This window comes from Salvelinus alpinus, chromosome 3 (assembly GCF_045679555.1).
Source record: "Salvelinus alpinus chromosome 3, SLU_Salpinus.1, whole genome shotgun sequence".
NCBI classification, from domain to species: domain Eukaryota; kingdom Metazoa; phylum Chordata; class Actinopteri; order Salmoniformes; family Salmonidae; genus Salvelinus; species Salvelinus alpinus.
This window is the reverse complement of record NC_092088.1, coordinates 57,903,988-57,918,580: the sequence shown is the minus strand read 5'-3', so window position 1 is coordinate 57,918,580 and position 14,593 is coordinate 57,903,988.

Genomic DNA, 14,593 nt, shown 5'->3' with positions numbered 1-14,593 from the left:
AATATCTATGAGGTTTTCTGGACACTAATCACACGATTGGTGTAGCAGATGCAACTGTTGGTGTTTGCAAGCAAATAACTGTTAGGCCTCTAGTGGAATTAAATCGTCATGCTTCTGAGTCAATGGAGGTATTTACTCTACTTACACAGTTCTAACAATGCTCAAGTTTTAGCCCAATTATACTAACCGAGTAATCAAAAAATCCACCACAGCCGTGCTTGAATGTATTAATGCAAGCATGGTTAATGAATACCACGGTAAAACACTTTTTAGGCTTTTGGATTATGAGTGTTTTCCATGTGGTCTTTGTTGTCAAAGATATTAGATGTAACCATAGATCTTGTGGCAATGCTGAGATGCTTAAGCAGTGTTGGAATGTCAACATTTCCAACGCGAGGCTCATTGAATACTTCTGCTTCAGTATCTAAGCACCAGCTGTATACAGAAATCATCCACCATGCCCAACCTGTCTGTCCAAGAATTGTACTTTTGAATTTCGTAAAGTCAGTGTGGAAGAGGTGAAAGACAACAATCATTTTATCTTAAATGTAAGTCTACGAGAAAGTGTGCCCCCTCAGGCCTAGCGAGAAGCTAAAGTCATTCCGCTACCCAAGAATAGTAAAGCCCCCTTTACTGGCACAAATAGCTGACCAATCAGCCTGTTACCAACCGTTACTAAATTTCTGGAAAAAATTGTGTTTGACCAGATACAATGCTATTTCACAGTAAACAAATTGACAACAGACTTTCAGCACATATAGGGAAGAACACTCAAGAAGCACAGCACTTACACAAATGACTGATTATGAGAAATTTATGATAAAATGATTGTGGGGGCTGTCTTGTTAGACTTCAGTGCAGCTTTTGACATTATCGATCATAGTCTCGTGCTGGAAAAACGTATGTGTTATGGCTTCACACCCCCTGCTATAATGTGGATAAAGAGTTAGTTGTCTAACAGAACACAGAGGGTGTTCTTTTAATGGAAGCCTCAAACATAATCCAGATAGAATTTAAGAATTCCCCAGGATAGCTTTTTAGGCCCCTTGCTTTTTTCAATCTTTACTAACGACATGCCACTGACTTTGAGTAAAGCCAGAGTGTCTATGTATGCAGATGACACTATACATGTCAGCTACTACAGCGACTGAAATGACTGCAACACTTAACAAAGAGTTGCAGTTAGTTTCAGAGTGGTTGGGAAGGAATACGTTGGCCCTAAATATTTCTAAAACTAAAAGCATTGTATTTGGGACAAATCATTTACTAAACCATAAACCTCAACTAAATCTTGTAATAAATAATGTGGAAATTGAGCAAGTTAAGATGACTAAACTGCTTGGAGTAACCCTGGATTGTAAACTGTCATGGTCAAAACATATTGATACAACAGTAGCTAAGATGAGGTATGTCCATAATAAAGCGCTGCTCGGCCTTCTTAACAACAATATCAACAGGCCCTAGTTTTGTCGCACCTGGACTACTGTTCAGTCGTGTGGTCAGGTGCCACAAAAAAGGACTTAGGAAAATTGCAATATTGGCTCAGAACAGGGCAGCATGGTTGGCCCTTGGATGTACACAGAGAGCTAATATTAATAATATGCATGTAAATCTCCCCTGGCTCAAAGTGGAAGAGAGATCGACTTTATCACTACTTGTATTTATGAGAGGTATTGACATGTTGAATGCACCGAGCTGTCTGTCTAAACTACTGGCACACAGCTCGGACACCCACGCACACCCCACAAGACATGCCACAGAGGTCTCTTTACAGTCCCCAAGTCCAGAACAGACTATGGGAGGCGCACAGTACTACATAGAGCCATGACTACATGGAACTCTATTCCACATCAAGTAACTGATGCTAGCTGTAAAATTTGATTTAAAAGAAACGGATAAAAAAAAAACACCTTATGGAACAGTGGGGACTGTGAAGCAACACAAACATAGACACATGCATACACACACACTCGATAGCATACACATTATACACACACAAACATGGATTTAGAACTGTTGATATGTGGTAGAGTAGGGGCCTGAGGGCACACAGTGTGTTGTGAATGTATTGAAATGTTTTTATAAATTGTATAAACTGCCTTAATTTTGCTGGACCCCAGGAAGAGCTAATTGGGATCCATAATAAATACAATACAACGAGAGGAAATTATAGGAGGCCTCCTTTCTGGCTCCAAGTGTGTGACATTTACAAAAGGCTACTACTTTGCATCCACACAGTCATCTGACTGACTGTCTGACAGTTTAACACAATGTTCTAGCACTAAAACCAACCGTGTGTTTGAGTAGTTCACATAGAACCAGAAGCATCACACAAAGACAAACATATATCATCTTGAAAATGTATTGTGAGGTAAATGTTATGTTTATGTATCAAATCAATGCTACAAAGTATCGAAACAATGCTACTTTCTAATAACTAATTAGAAAGGTTCATGCAGGTGACTGACTGATCGTCTATGGAGGAATCCTCACTATCACTGTTCCTCAACTTGGCAGTACGCCCAGAATATTGCTATGGGAACAACCGAGGTATCTCAGTTTCAACGTCTCAACTTGGAGACAGAGAGCCTCGTGAGGTATTGGTCAGTCACATGTGCAAGCCACTGGTAGTGATTAATTCATTATGTTAAATCATTCAAATATAACTTGTCTGTGTATAGCCGTATATAAGACAACTGCCCCAAAAGAGTGTTTGATAGACCTGTACAGTGTGCAGGTCAGTGGTTCTACCTGTGGAGCATCCCAGTGACGGTCTGTGAGGGAACACTGGTGGCGCATTCCATGTGAAGGCGTGCAAGGGAAATTCCTGTCTGACCAAAGACGACGTGTACCTGCCCGCCCAGACTTTTACTGTGGGCGGGAAGGGGCTAGAGTGTGGTCAGGAGAGGCCCCACTGACAATTGTCTGTAAACATTTATATGAAAAGTGTCTTTGTGGTCTGAGAACCATTGATAATAGCACAAGGTGTTATTTTAGGCATTTATGAGAAGCGTATATGTGGTCAGGGAACCACTGCGAATAGCATAAGGTGCACCATAGCATTTATGACTATATAAACTATTGATACTATGATGCTGAGGGACTATAGATGCTGTAGGGATTATTGATGCTCAGGGACCATTAATACTGGAGACTAGAGGAACCGCAGAAGATACATATGTATGCATAGGAGGTAACGACGAGTGATACGGGAGATTACTGAGTGTGTTTGGGAATAGTACTAAGTGAATATGGATGAGTGTATTGTGTGCTTGACTAATTAACTGAACAGGGTTTAAGCCCCGGTGTGAATGTGGGATGACGTGTTAAGTTTTTTTCTAAAGAGTTGCACAAAGGGTTTGAGTACGGGAAAGGGAAATAGTAAGAGTAGGATGGAGGATATGTGCTGGGAACCAAAAGGGTTGTGTTGTGTTACGGTAAAAACATTTGGTAGGGTACTGAACCAAACAGAGGACTGGACAAAATGGACAGATGGACATTTCCCTGTTGATGGGACACGAAGCACAGAAAGACTGGAGTTTGTGAGAGGCCAAATTGAAAGAAAACACAAGAAGGTTAAAGTGAAGTGGGACGATTTCAGAAAGTGGGAGAAAGAAGCAGAAGATGCAGAGGATAAAGCTGTAAGAGGACTGATGGTAAAGCAAGTGGAACCGGAGAAGAAAGAGGAAGATGGGGGAAAAAAAGAAAAAGAAGCCTGGCTGGCCATTCTCTGTCGGGAACCCTTGCATGGGGGCCCCCCTTGTATCCCCCACTGCCAAATCCGCCACCAGTACACAGAGATGTGGCCTCCCACACCCTCCTAACACAGTTGGGGTTGGGCATGTGCCAGGTGGAGGAGCCGTGGGATTAGGAGCTGTTGAAGGGGCTGCAGGTGCTGAAGACACAAAGCTAACGGCAAAAACAAGGACCAAAGAGAACGAGCAGAGAGGTACAGAGGAGAGGGAGAGGAGCTAGAAGAGCTCAGGAAAGAACTGGAGAAACGTAAGAGAAAGGAGGAAAGTAGAGAAACAGGAAGCAAATTAAGGAGTGCAAGAAGAAGAAAGTAGCCAAGACGAAGATAAAAGGAGCAGCAGTGAGGACAGCAATGAAGGCCAAGGAAAGACAGTTGAAGGAAAATGAAACGAAGGACGGAAAGACACTAAGAAGGCACAGTTGATGTACTACTCTGGAGGAGGAAGAGGACACCAGGAAAATGGTGGCAACCAAGGAAAGGAGGAGGTAGAGAGAGAGGTAGAGGCCAAGGGGCCCCTGCTGGAGCTGACAGAGGGAGAGACTGGAGCTGCTACAATTGTGGGAAGGTAAGGCATCTTTCTCCCAGTAGGAGAAGGCCAAGGAGAGTGGCTGTCCCCACCTGCAGGTGTGCAGGTGACCAACCCATTTTGGAAAAGGAGGTGGACGAGGGGGCTACCAACCATAGGATGACGCGGAAACAGAAGAAGAAACGAATTAAGAAAACAATGATGAACAACCAGAAGAAACCTGTCAAATGCTAAAATGTACCACCTTGTCAACCCAAAACCCCATTAATGATATCTTCGGTAATAAACATAAATTGCATTCTTGGTGGACGCAGGGGCCACGGTCTCAGTGTTTAAAATGTCTGCCCTGTCTGTCTCCCCCTCAAAGAAAACAATGTACACAGTGGGAGCGTCTGGAATTCTGGAGTGGGGAGAGGGCAAATGGAGACACCGATTCTTGTACTCCTCCCTATGCCCAGTAAATTTATTAGGAAGAGATTTGATGTGTAAAATGAATTTATCTGTTGCCTGTACTGAAGAAGCATTGTCATTGGGATCGATAGAAAATGGAATCTTCCCATGCCTGATGAATTGTTACTATGCTTGGCACCCGAATGATCTCCATGTTGAGGGACAGCTGAGAGAGCAATCCATCTCTCCCCGTTGCATGGTAACTGGGAAGTGTCTGAATACCTACATTGTACTGCTGCTGTTCCCTCATGCGAAGAGGACCCAGAATACCAACAGAGATGGTCAAAACAAAAAGAGAAAGTGGAGATAACCATGAATGGGGTATACAGAGGAGAATACTTTGTAGCAGCTGGAGTGTTGTTGATGGATACTCAGATGAGTTTGTATGAAGTCCCTGGCTCTGTTCCCCATTGTAGCTTATCAAAAACTCCAGAAAAACAATGGAAAGATGTGGGTATTTGGATGAGGAAAGTGATGGAAGCAACTGATTGGGTGGCCTGGGAAGGGGAAGGACAGTGGTCAGCTTCTACAGCAACTTTCTATTCCCCATTCTGGGCTGCTGCAATGACCAAGAAAATAACCAATTCCCGTTGAAACCATGCCTGTGTTATTACAAGATAATTCACATATTGATTGGCTAAAAGATATCCCTGAAGAACATTGGGCTAAATCAAAGACCGACATTGGCTGCATGAAAGGAGCTGCACCAGTTGTGGTAATTCCAAAAAGCACCGACAGACCTTACAAAGCTCAATAACCTCTTAGCAAGGAAGCCGAAAAGGGTATCATTCCCATTCATAGTGTGTTAGTTGAAAGAGGCACTCTGGTTCCCTCCCCGAATTCGCCTTGTAACACAGGTTCAGTATGTTTACGATTAGTTGGTTTGCTCAAAATCTTCAAAGATAGATTAGAGGCAATTTAAGCTTTGCATAAACCTGTTACCAAGCAGTACATAATGTCTTTGTTGGGTGTGGCTGGTTACTGTCAACCATGGTTGAAAGACTGTGCAGAGATAGTTCAACCGCTGCAGCATTGTATTTATGGGAGAAAGATGGATGCGAGTGAAGTTGTGGTCTGGACGGATGAGGCTGAGGTGGCAATGGTAAAATTGAAACAAACATTTATATCTAACCCTTGCTTGGGTTTGCCAGAACATAATAAACCCTTCCATCTCTTTGTTTCGGAGACGAGTGGGTTTATGTCAGCAGTTTTGACGCAGTATCATGGGGTGGGATATAGACCTGTTGGTTATTATTCTAAACGATTAGATAGTGTGATCAGGGGAATGGTTTCCTGTTTGAGATCAGTAGCGGCCGCTACTGAGGCTGTTTAGGCATGTTCTGATATTGTGGCTCTCTGCCCCCTAACCATCCATGTGCCCCATGCTGTGCACACAATTATTACACAGGCAAGAACGGCTCATTTGGCGCCTGCCAGACTGCTAGATTATCAGAACATTCTGTTGACGATGTCTCATTTTACTCTGAAACGATGTTCAATTCTTAACCCCCTCAACTCTTCTCCCGACAACAGATGCTGGTGAAGATCATGACTGTGACGTAGCTATTGAAATTGACTGTAGCCCTAGATTGGATTTGAGAGACACCCCGTTAGATAATCCAGACTTTGTTTTTTTGTCGATGGGTCTGCTCAGAGAAATTAAAAAGAGGATCAATTAGTTGGTTATGCTATTATGACTGTTTTGGAAACTGTGGAGAGTGCTCTACTCCCTTCACACTTATCAGCCCAGGCGGCAGAACTTTTTGGCCTGACTAGAGCTTGTATTTTGGGAAAGGACAGATCTGTTAACATTTACACTGAAGCAGGTATGCGTTGTGCATGATTTTGGAACATTGTGGAAGAATAGAGGGTTTTTGACCTTGTCTGGAAAACAGATTGCGCACAGTAACCTTGTTTCGTCTCTGTTACAGGCTATCCAGCTGCCCTCCTCTGTTTCTATAATCAAGTGTCAAGCACATTCTTCCTCTAACGACAACATCTCTCTGGGGAACGCTAAAGCTGACCGTGCAGCTATATTGGCTGCTTCCTCTTCTGTTTCCCCCCTTCCTACAGATGGCAGCAGTTCCAGCTCCCACCAACCCTTTCTCTGTTGATGACGTGGTTGCTTTGCAGGCAACGGCTGATGAGTCAGAGAGACGCAAGTGGGTTGGGTATTGTCGTAAAGACGCATCGGGTGTATGGCTGGATGAGAGGAGCAGACCGTTGTACTTTCCATTTCCTTGCCAAGTTGTCACATGGTCAGGATCATGTGTCCAAAGGAGGGATAGTGGATCTTGTAAGTAAATATTGGTGTACAGTAGGTTTTATTGGTGTACAGTAGGTTTTATTGGTGTACAGTAGGTTTTACTGTGTTTGCAGAAAATATCTCCAAGAACTGTTTGATTTGCATGAATAATAATATTGGACGCGGCATTTCAGTATTCCCATGTCCCATCCAAGGCCTGAATGACCTTTTGAGCGCTTAATGATGGACTGCATTGAGTTGACCCCTTGTGAGGGGAACAAGTATTGTTTGGTGATTATTGACATGTTTTCTAAATGGATTGAAGCTTTTGACAAAGAACATCTTGTCCCTGCAAGGAATGGAGGAAGGTTGACAACATGGTTGATTATTGTGTCACCCTTAACAGTGTTCTCAATACTCTCTTTCCTCGAGTGAAGGCGTCTTTGCTGAACATGGGCAGGTGGAGCTGAGCACTGTTTGAGCCATGGTGATTACATAGTGGTCAAAGACTTCAGGAGAAAGAGTTGGAAGAGGGGTCCAAGTTCCAAGTTCTTCTGACCACCCCCACTGTGGTGAATGTTGCTGAGAGAGATACCTGGATCCACGTGTTGCTCTGCAGACGAGTTCTTGATCCAGGAGTAATGAGGCTTCGCTAGTTCAAGTGGTGCAGTGTGGCCCTCCTCTGTGTTAGCACAGGAGTGCTAATAAAAACAATAGGTTGTCCTATTGTCGGAAACCTGACAGAGGATGAGATAAGTCCTGAGCCAACGGGGCCAACGCCGGTCCGGAGTAGTGGCACAGAAGTAGATGATCATTGGGCCCTCATAACCATGAAGAAAATGTGTTCCTCTCTAGAGCAGAAATGGTTGCTAATCTTACATCTGGACAAAAATAGTGTTGGGTGTGTGGGTTGGGGCCAATTAAGGTAGGAGCAGGTTACCACTTGTGGGAGTTTCCATAGGGGTCAATCTGAATATACACTGCTCAAAAAAATAAAGGGAACACTTAAACAACACAATGTAACTCCAAGTCAATGACACTTCTGTGAAATCAAACTGTCCAATTAGGAAGCAACACTGATTGACAATAAATTTCACATGCTGTTGTGCAAATGGAATAGACAAAAGGTGGAAATTATAGGCAATTAGCAAGACACCCACAAAAAAAGAGTGATTCTGCAGGTGGTGACCACAGACAACTTCTCAGTTCCTATGCTTCCTGGCTGATGTTTTGGTCACTTTTGAATGCTGGCGGTGCTCTCACTCTAGTGGTAGCATGAGACGGAGTCTACAACCCACACAAGTGGCTCAGGTAGTGCAGTTCATCCAGGATGGCACATCAATGCGAGCTGTGGCAAAAAGGTTTGCTGTGTCTGTCAGTGTAGTGTCCAGAGCATGGAGGCGCTACCAGGAGACAGGCCAGTACATCAGGAGACGTGGAGGAGGCCATAGGAGGGCAACAACCCAGCAGCAGGACCGCTACCTCCGCCTTTGTGCAAGGAGGTGCACTGCCAGAGCCCTGCAAAATGACCTCCAGCAGGCCACAAATGTGCATGTGTCTGCTCAAACGGTCAGAAACAGACTCCATGAGGGTGGTATGAGGGCCCGACATCCACAGGTGGGGGTTGTGCTTACAGCCCAGCACCGTGCAGGACGTTTGGCATTTGCCAGAGAACACCAAGATTGGCAAATTCGCCACTGGCGCCCTGTGCTCTTCACAGATGAAAGCAGGTTCACACTGAGCACATGAGCACATGTGACAGACGTGACAGAGTCTGGAGACGCCGTGGAGAACGTTCTGCTGCCTGCAACATCCTCCAGCATGACCGGTTTGGCGGTGGGTCAGTCATGGTGTGGGGTGGCATTTCTTTGTGGGGCCGCACAGCCCTCCATGTGTTCGCCAGAGGTAGCCTGACTGCCATTAGGTACCGAGATGAGATCCTCAGACCCCTTGTGAGACCATATGCTGACACATGCACATTTGTGGCCTGCTGGAGGTCATTTTGCAGGGCTCTGGCAGTGCACCTCCTTGCACAAAGGCGGAGGTAGCGGTCCTGCTGCTGGGTTGTTGCCCTCCTATGGCCTCCTCCACGTCTCCTGATGTACTGGCCTGTCTCCTGGTAGCGCCTCCATGCTCTGGACACTACGCTGACAGACACAGCAAACCTTTTTGCCACAGCTCGCATTGATGTGCCATCCTGGATGAACTGCACTACCTGAGCCACTTGTGTGGGTTGTAGACTCCGTCTCATGCTACCACTAGAGTGAGAGCACCGCCAGCATTCAAAAGTGACCAAAACATCAGCCAGGAAGCATAGGAACTGAGAAGTGGTCTGTGGTCACCACCTGCAGAATCACTCCTTTTTTGGGGGTGTCTTGCTAATTGCCTATAATTTCCACCTTTTGTCTATTCCATTTGCACAACAGCATGTGAAATTTATTGTCAATCAGTGTTGCTTCCTAAGTGGACAGTTTGATTTCATAGAAGTGTGATTGACTTGGAGTTACATTGTGTTGTTTAAGTGTTCCCTTTATTTTTTTGAGCAGTGTACAAATGGATTTGACCCTGACCCCATGATGTTTTCTGCATTATATAACCACATAGGCCCACCATCGTTTGCTAGGCCAGAGAATACTTTACTCCCACCCATGTCAGTAGCAGGAGTGATGGCAGCCCCTTGGTGTATTAGAGGAGAAAGAAGTAATCATTTGGGTGAACTAGAATGTAATTGTACAATGTATTAGAACGGGTCCAATACCTGTAAGTTAACTGTTAACAATGCCGTCACTGGATGAGCTTCCTTTCCCCCTGTAGATTAGGACGATGAGTGAGAATTGGAGGTTGTTTTTGTTTGACAAGTTTAGATGGCCCAAGCGGATTTGTTTTATGTTTTGACTAGTCTCAGGAACAGTTGGTGCAGAACAGATGTCGCTGCAACCCGATGGTGGTAAGAACTATGTAAACAATGGTTAAACATTGAGAGATTTAGTCAATCCTAAATTTGCAGATCCCTTGTGTATGTGTGTGCAATTCAGATTGTAAAACCCAGAGTGAACGGCTTGTAAGATTGGAGTGTCTGGTGCAACGTGTTGATTTCACTGACTTTAATATAACCTCCTGTGATAGAAGCTATAATCTAATGCTTACATAAACATTTTACAATAATTATCACAGTGATAAAAGAAGGGAATGTGAGGTAAATGTTATGTTTATGTATCAAATCAATGCTACGAAGTATCGAATCAATGCTACGAAGTATCGAATCAATGCTACTTTCTAATAACTAATTAGAAAGGTTCATGCAGGTGACTGACTGATCGTCTATGGAGGAATCCTCACTATCACTGTTCCTCAACTTGGCAGTACGCCCAGAATATTGCTATGGGAACAACCGAGGTATCTCAGTTTCAAGATCTCAACTTGGAGACAGGGAGCCTCGTGAGGTATTGGTCACATGTGCGAGCCACCAGTAGTGATTCATTAATTATGTTAAATCATGCAAATATAACTTGTCTGTGTATAGCCGTATATAAGACAACTGCAGGGACCACCCCAACAGAGCTTCTGATAGATATGTACGGTGTGCAGAGTTTGCTGTAACCTCTCCAGCGTGCTGATAATAAAGAGTGATTCATTTTAAGGTTGGCTTCAGGTGTCCCTGGTGTTGAATTTCCACCACAGTATTATATTTTAAGAGCAGTAGATGGTAGGTAGAGGGTTCTTTCCACCCTAAAAACAAGTAAGACCTTCATGCCACCCCCACAGTTAGAGAGACAGAGATACAGGGGAGAGACCCTGATAGTACCCACATAAAGGGGCTTACCTGGTTATGAAGGACTCAAGGCAGCTTCGCTAAGGCAAAGCAGCAATATTATCAAGCACATACAGGATGGGTAGATAGCTGTGTAGGTTGTATACTAAGAGCAGTGAACACTATGTCTGATGCAGAGATATGGGAAGCTGGACCCACACACGTGGCAGAGGAACAGCAGACTCAAGTGGATGATGTCACTTCATGAGGTCATTACTCAGCGATGGTACAGTAACACCGGAATGTATCACATTACCTTGTAAGGAACTCATGAAACGTGTTCAAAGCTTTGTTTCTGAGAACTTTCCATAGGACCTACCTGATGATCAAAAGCAGAGCTTACAGTGGCTTGCGAAAGTATTCACCCCCTTGGCATTTTTCCTATTTTGTTGCCTTACAACCTTTTTTTAAATATAATTTGATTTACACAACATGCCTACCACTTTGAAGATGCAAAATATTTTTATTTTGAAACAAACAACAAATAAGACAACAAAAACAGAAAACTTGAGCGTGCATAACTATTATCCCCCAAAGTCAATACTTTGTAGAGCCACCTTTTGCAGCAATTATAACTGCAAGTATCTTGGGGTATGTCTCTATAAGCTTTGCACATCTAGCCACTGGGATTTTTGCCCATTCTTCAAGGCAAAACTCCCCCAGCTCCTTGATGTTGGTTGGGTTCCGCTTTAAGTCATACTATAGATTCTCAATTGGTTTGAGGTCTGGGCTTTGACTAGGCCATTCCAAGACATTTAAATGTTTCCCCTTTTAAACCATTCGAGTGTTGCTTTAGCAGTATGCTTAGGGTCATTGTCCTGCTGGAAGGTGGACCTCCGTCCCAGTCTCAAATCTCTGGAAAACTGAAACAGGTTTCCCTCAAGAATTTCCCTGTATTTAGCGCCATCCAGCATTCCTTTAATTCTGACCAGTTTCCCAGTCCCTGCCGATGAGAAACATCCCCACAGCATGATGCTTCCACCACCATGCTTCACTGTGGGGATGACGTTCTCGGTGAGGAGAGGTGTTTGGTTTGCACCAGACATAGTGTTTTCCTTGATGGCCAAAAAGCTAAATTTTAGTCTCATCTGACCAGAGTACCTTCTTCCATATGTTTGGGGAGTCTCCAACGTGCCTTTTGGTGAACACCAAACATGTTTGCTTATTTTTTCTTTAAGCAATGGCTTTTTTTCTGGCCACTTCCGTTAAGCCCAGCTCTGTGGAGTGTACGGCTTAAAGTGGTCCTATGGACAGATACTCCAATCTCCGCTGTGGAGCTTTGCAGCTCCTTCAGGGTTATCTTTGGTCTCTTTTTTGCCTCTCTGATTAATGCCCTCCTTTCCTGGTCTGTGAGTTTTGGTGGGTGGCCCTCTCTTGGCAGGTTTGTTGTAGTGCCATTCTCTTTCCTTTTTTTAAAATAATGGATTTAAATGGTCCACCGTGGGATGTTCAAAGTTTTGGATATTGTTTTATAACCCAACCCTGATCTGTACGTCTCCAGAACTTTGTCCCTGACCTGTTTGGAGAGCTCTTTGGTCTTCATGGTGCCGCTTGCTTGGTGGTGCCCCTTGCTCAGTTGTGTTGCAGACTCTGGGCCTTTCAGAACAGGTGTATAGATATTGAGATCATGTGACAGATCATGTGACACTTAGATTGCACACAGGTGGACTTTATTTAAATAATTATGTGACTTCTGAAGGTAATTGGTTGCATCAGATCTTATTTAGGGGCTTCATAGCGAAGGGGGTGAATACATATGCATGCACCACTTTTCCATTTTTTATTTTGTTTAATATTTTTTTTTTTTTTTTTTCACTTCACCAATTTGGACTATTTTGTGTATGTCCATTACATGAAATCCAATTAAAAATCCATTTAAATTACAGGTTGTAATGCAACAAAATAGGAAAAACGCCAAGGTGGATGAATACTTTTGCAAGGCACTGTATGGTTTTATACTGAACGGTAAGAGACAGAGGAGTGAAACACTGATTTCACACATACCTTCATTAGCAAGGTCTGGTCTTCTTCAACTGGGCACACTTGAACTAGAACAAAATGCTCTAGAGTTACTATGGAAACAAACAAAAAAACAATGAGGTTAAACAAACAGTGCTATTACCCAGCCAGGCAGTGGGTCACAAATGTTCAGACTCAATGCAGTGACAGTCACACTGAATCACATTTAATGGAAACTTCATGAAATAATGGGTTCTCTTTTACAGTTTGTAGCTTTGCCTTATTGTAATACAAAACAGGATACCATATGCACATGTGATTAATTATAGTCATTAGATAGAGTAATCAGTATGAATTGATTGACTAAATAAATCCTAACAATAAACACTTTAAAGAAAGTATCTGAATATGAATCTTGTGTAAATGACATAGAACTTAAATATTGTGATATGCATTCCTGAATCACTGTTAAGAATCACAGATCCTTAACTTCTAAGAAGTATGAGGCAGTTGGCCAATTGTGGTGGCGACACCTACAACCACACTCACTATAGTAGAGGATCTCATCACATTTGGTCATAGTGATACTAGGCATAACCACTAACACACTCACACTGGGTTATGTGCTACTGCACCATATTCTGTAAAAAAGACAAAACTACTATGCAACTACAGTGCAATTGAGGGAACTTTTTTTCAAATGCTGTTAAAACTCTGTTTGGCAAAGGCATTAAATTGCTAAGGCATAAATATTTCATATTTCACCAAACCCTTTCACACTGATGGTGCCTCAATGTATCAGTCAGCCCCCAGACCGCTCTTATTTTTCAAACATCAGAGACTTTTGTGTACTTTATTGTCTTAGGGCTGGTTAAGGTTGTAAGACTGCCTGTGTGTGTTTGTCAGTGGTGTAAAGTATTTAAGTCGTTTTTGGGGGGTATCTGTTCTTTACTTTACTATTTATATATTTTTGACAACTTTACTTTTACTTCACCACATTCCTAAAGAAAATATTGTACTTTTTACTTCATACATTTTCCCTGACAACCAAAAGTACTTGTTACATTTTGAAGGCTTAGCAGGACAGGACAATTGTCAAATTCACACACTTATCAAAGAACACGTAGTCATCCATACTGCCTTTGGTCTGGTGAACTCACTAAACAAAAACTTCATCTTTTGTAAATCATTTCTGAGTGTTGGCGTGTGTCCCTGGCTGTCTGCTTTGCTTAATAGAAGGAATTTTAAATTATTTATATTTTTACTTTTACTTTTGATATTTTAGCAATTACATTTACTTTGGAAACTTAAGTATATTTAAAACCAAATACTTTTAGACTTTTACTTAAGTCGTATTTTAATGGCTGACTGCAACACTATACAAGTCAGCTACTACAGGGAGGGAAATCACTTAACAAAGAGCTGCTGTTAGTTTCAGAAGGAATAAGTTAGTCCTAAATATTTCAAAATCTAAAAGCATTGTATTTGGGACAAATCATTCACTAAACCATAGACATCAACTAAATATTGTATTAAATCATGTGGAAGTTGAGGTGACTAAAATTGTTTGGAGTAACCCTGGATTGTAAACTGTCATGGTCAAAACATGTACAACAGTAGCTAACATGGGGAGAAGTCTGTCCATAATAAAGTGCTACTCTGCCTTTTTAACAACACTATCATCAAGGCAGGCCCTACAGGCTCTAGTTTTGTCACACCTGGACTACTGTTCAGTCGTGGTCACGTGCCACAAAGAGGAAAATTTACAATTGGCTCAGAACAGGGCAGCACGGCTGGCCCTTAAAGGTACACGGAGAGCTAATGTTAATAATATGCATGTACATCTCT